This window comes from Triturus cristatus, chromosome 1_1, assembly GCF_964204655.1.
Source record: "Triturus cristatus chromosome 1_1, aTriCri1.1, whole genome shotgun sequence".
In the NCBI taxonomy this organism is placed as follows: domain Eukaryota; kingdom Metazoa; phylum Chordata; class Amphibia; order Caudata; family Salamandridae; genus Triturus; species Triturus cristatus.
The window spans coordinates 798750499-798756006 of record NC_140579.1 but is presented as its reverse complement, the minus strand read 5'-3'; positions in this window follow the sequence as shown (position 1 = coordinate 798756006).

Sequence of the window (5508 nt, the reverse complement as noted above, 5' to 3'; positions counted from 1 at the left end):
AGCAGTGCCTAGACATATGAGGGGTGGGTGCAGAGGCCTCCTAGCAGTGCCCAGACATATGAGGGGTGGGTGCAGAGGCCTCCCAGAAGTGCCCAGACATATGAGGGATGGGTGCAGAGGACTCCCAGCAGTGCCCAGACATATGAGGGGTGGGTGCATATCACTCCCAGCAGTGCTCAGACATATGAGGGGTGGGTGCAGAGGACTCCCAGCAGTGCCCAGACATATGAGGGGTGGGTGCAGAGGACTCCCAGCAGTGCCCAGACATATGAGGGTTGGGTGCATATCACTCCCAGCAGTGCCCAGACATATGAGGGGTGGGTGCATCATCCTCAGATGACCACAACTCCATGGGTCCATGAACGCATCCCCAATGTGCGACTATGTTGAGAGTGCCATATCAACACATCACTGACAGCAGTGTCCCAGTCCCATGAGGATGGATGTCATTCCCCACTGCATGACACACCACATGTAGGTGCGATGACAAATGACACATGCATACCCACCCCTTGCGGAGGCTGCACAATACACACACTGAGATCATGTCACAAGACTGTATAGCCATGTGAAACCCACTAAACTAAGAGAGCCAAAGGGATCACACACTGTCATGCACATTCCAGGACTGATAGGAATGTACAGGTGCTGGCACAGCCACCAAGTTGTTGTCTCCCATGGAAGGAATAGGATGGACCACCCACAGATACAATGCCCACAATTGTCAGTCAGGTGACCAAATACCCTGCAGAACAAGTACCATATGTCTGCTAAGCTGGGAGTACACACATGCATAGTGCGGAAAAGGGACCATATCCCCATGGAGGCATTGCAACATACTCTATACACAAGTACAGTGACTACCAAGGATGGCAAAGACGATGCAGCCGGACACATTGCTGAGCAGGCATGGACATAGTTGAAGGGATCCATCAGCCACCAAGGGAATGTAGACACAGGTCAGCACAACAATGGTGCAACTCCCTGCAGGGAAGATGTCAGGTGCCACAGAGGAAGGAACACTCCTTGGGACAATGTCTCAAAACACAAAGAGCATACACGACCAAAGAATCATTGCAGAGACCTTGTGATGCCACGCAGATACCAGGGTCCACCCCATGAGCAGCAGACTACTACATTTCCCAGATACCCAACACATGATCACCACCCCAACTCATGGAGCATCAGCACCAACATCAATACCTGAAAAGCAATTGTGTGCAAAGTAAAACAAAATGCTTTATTCAGCATGAAAACAAAAAGTAGAAAAGGACACTATTTACAAAGGCCATAGGCCAGTACAGACACAAAGTCCTGGGGGGGACACATGGCCATGCATCTCCCCTAGCTTGCCTGCACATCAGATACCTCTGGTTGATCGACTGGGGTGGGGGCATCATGTGGGGAAGGACCAGGCACCGCAGGGACAGGAGGGGGTAGGGCAGGTGTTGGGGGTGCAGGGATGGACGACTCCACCACAGGGGGTGGGGCAGCGCCAAAGGTGGAGGTCAGTACTGCGCTGCACACGTCCATAAGATCTTGCAGCGTCTCCCCTGCACCCGAAGGAACCACAGTCCCCAAGGAGGGGGGGGTCGGAGGGATGGGTTGCAGCGCTACTGGGGGAGGTGGTGGACAGGGGGGGACTCTACTCCCCTACCTGTGGAGTGCCTTGCCCGTTTGCGCGCAGGTGAAACAGTGGGGCTGAGGCCCAGCACAGCCAAGTAGGTCTCCTTCTCAGACTGTGGGGCAGGGGAGCCGAGGGGAGTGACATCGGAGGGACTGGGGAGTGAGGCATGCGGACTCCTACTGTGGCTGCGTGTCCGCCTGTGTGCCCTAGATCCAGTGGGTGTGCCTTCTTCCCCCTGAGTGTGCGTGACAGGAGGTGTGCGCTTGCCCTTCCCTGTTGGTGTGCTGCCTGTGTCTGGTGTGGTGCCTGCCTGGGAAGGTGTGTGTGTGCTTGGGACAGGAATGGGAGTGGGAAGTGTGGATGGCGCAGGGGTAGGTGGGGGGACGGTGCGCTGCAGGAGACTCACTGCTGCCATCAGTGACGAGGTGACGAGTCCATGGACCTCAGCTACATCCGTTGGTCAGACATCGCTGATGACATGCCCTCCATGTACGACACCATCTGTGTCAGCAGTCTGGTGTGGCCATGGAGGACAGTCAGGATCGATGTCTGCCCAACCTGCAACTGCCGCTGAATGTCCACAGTCTCGGCAGTGAGGGCAGCAGGGGAGACAGGGGCAGGGGGTACGGTGCCTGGCACGAAGGAGACACGTTGTTGCCCTACACGAACAGAAAGGACCCGAGCAAGTGGGAGGGCAGTGATGGGAATGAAAGGGGCGGTGACAGTTGTAGTGCTGCTGCCAGCTGTTGGAGCAGCCTCCGCCCCCTCAGGGAGTTCAGCCTCGGACCCGTCTGCGTCGTAGTCGGTGGTGGTACTACCCAGGTCCTCCGCCGCACTCCCCTCGCCCTCCGTGCCACTTGATGCTGCCGACTCGCCAGGTGTGGTGGCACTGGTGCTGGATCCCTCCTCCACGTCCATGCAGGTGTCTCCCTCGGTGTCCCCCGATGATGCTGTGGGCAAGGTGAAGAGACAGGAAATAATCAGTCACCTGTGTACATCTGACACATGAGTCCAAACTAAATAGGTCACAGTGCATATCATGAAAAGCATCATGAGGAACATCTAGAATACCCAGCACATATGTAAGCCCTGCACTCCCCAGTTGGTTCACCCAACATGCCCCCTGAAATAATGAAAATCAGGACACCACAGCAAATAACTGGAAATCCAATTATACAGAGAAGCTAGTGTCTGTGAACAGCGGAGCACAGGCAGACCATGACGGCATGCCACCTCCTGGTCAACAAAATAGTATTGGTGCACCCAATGCCAAATAACAGACCCCAATGCTGAAGGGGTCCCCACACTCATAGACCTGTGAGTACTTTTAGAAAAGCAAATATAATACTATCTGATCCATTGGGAAGCACAAAACTTTACACAATTGACATATATGGAATGTGTGAATGTCCCTTCTGTGGAACAGAACACACATGTGCATGAATATCAGAAGTCACACAAGGAGATGCACACAAAACTACATTTACACAGTCATAGTATGAGCTGCCCGCATAATGGCAAGAAGCCAGTGTTAAGAAGAAATGTGGTATCAGGAAGTACACATACATGGCACCACGGTGGTCGGGATGACTTGACACCGGTAAGTTGCCTTCAGCAACAACCAAGGACTAACCCAAATGCTAACACACTGTGGGAACATGGATATTTATAAATCCTAAACAACTTTTGGCCTGAAATATGCCCATGTTCAAATTGTGCCAGCGTGTACCACAAAAGTGTAAAAGTGGTACTTGTGCACTCCCTTGGGAGACCTCTGTCATGCAGGCACATCATTGTCCTTCACAAAAATCAAAGTGAAGCATATAAACTATTGGGACATGTTGACAAGTGTAGTGAGTGCCAGGGCACATGCCGTCTTGAATAACAACTTAAAACATGCCACCTGTCACATGGCCATCCGTACCATGATGACACAGTTGGCAACACATCTGACACACTACCTGTCATGTGGAGTGGCACACATGTCCAGACACAGGACAATGCATTAGCAAATGGCCCTGAAATTGTGTTGGAATAAGGAGCACCTGCACTGAGGAGACACCCTGATGTGAACGAAGAATGTCCACACAGATGTCAGCACACACAGACCAAACCACATAGCATCTGGAGCACACACCCGTGCCAATAATGGATGAGCAGGAAACTTGTTTTTTAACTTGTGACACATGCTGCAAAGCACAAACATGACACCCTGCACAACATGCCTGGGTCACTGCACGTTGAGTGCCTGTCCAAACAATTATCACACACTGGTCAGACCTGGCAAGGAGACATAAGGTATGGACATGTAGTCCTTGCCCGCAAAAAAAGCCCATACCTGAGACAATGTGATTGAGACAGCTCAAAAAGTGACACCTCTCAATCTGGGTTTGCTAAAAAGTGCATCAGGAAATCCTAAATGTACTCCACATCACCTCGTGAGGCTGCCAACACATATTTGTGACACAAAACCTCAACAGATTGTTGGACATAGACACACAGGCACTGGACAGTGTGAGGATGCAGAAACAAAATGGGGTCAGCCTGTACAATGGGCACATGTAGCACACTTTAGATGAATACAAATGTGGCCAGGGAACAATGCCACAGAGGCAAAACTATGCTGAACACATTGAGAATGGGCACAGTGTTGGATGACACACATGATACCGAGGCAAGGGTGTCTTAGGGTACTGAAGTGGGCACACTGCTCTATGGGCCTGGAATTATCTGACTGTAACATGAGCTACCGTCCCAGCACTATGCATATCTCCCACTCATGCACATCATGTCTGAGGCAACAATATCGGTCATGCATGCTGCAAGTCTGTTCAAACCACAGCACCGAGGCCGCCCTCATCGCAGCCACCGACGACATCAGGTCCCTGCTCGACAACGGGGAAACGGCTGCCCTCATCCTCCTGGACCTCTCAGCAGGCTTCGACACCGTCTGCCACCGCTCCCTAATACAGCGCCTCAGCAACACCGGAATCCAAGGAGCGGCCCTGGAGTGGATCATCTCATTCCTCACCGGGAGAACCCAGAGAGTCCGCCTCCCCCATTCCGGTCCGCGGCTACCGAAGTCATCTGCGGCATCCCGCAAGGATCCTCACTCAGCCCCACCCTCTTCAATGTCTGCATGAGCCCCCTCGCAGCCATCGCCCGCCAACACAACCTCAACCTCATCTCCTACGCCGACGACACCCAGCTGATCCTCTCCCTCACCAACGACCCCGTCACCGCCAAAGCCAACCTCCAGGAAGGAATGAAAGACATCGCGGAATGGATGAAGATCAGCCGTCTGAACTGAACTCAGACAAGACGGAAGTCCTCATCCTCGGGCCATCCCCCTCCGCCTGGGACGACTCCTGGTGGCCCCCTGCCCTGGGCAGCGCACCCAAACCAACGGACCACGCACGCAACCTAGGGGTCATCCTGGACTCCTCCCTCACGATGACCAACCAAGTGAACGCAGTCTCATCATCCTGCTTCAACACCCTGCGCATGCTACGAAAGTTCTTCCGATGGATCCCCACCGAAACCAGGAAGACGGTCACCCAGGCCCTCGTAACCAGCTGTCTGGACTACGGGAACGCCCTCTACGCTGGAACCACAGCCAAACTCCAGAAAAGACTCCAGCGCATCCAGAACGCCTCAGCACGACTCATCCTGGACATCCCGCGCCGCAGTCACATCTCTGCCCACCTGAGAGACCTGCACTGGCTCCCCATCAACAAGAGGATCACGTTCAGACTCCTCACCCACATACACAAGGCTCTCCACGACATGGGTCCGAAGTACCTCAACAGCCGCCTCACTTTCCACACACCCACCCGCCAGCTCCGATCCGCCAGCCTCGCCCTCGTCTCCGTCCCTAGAAT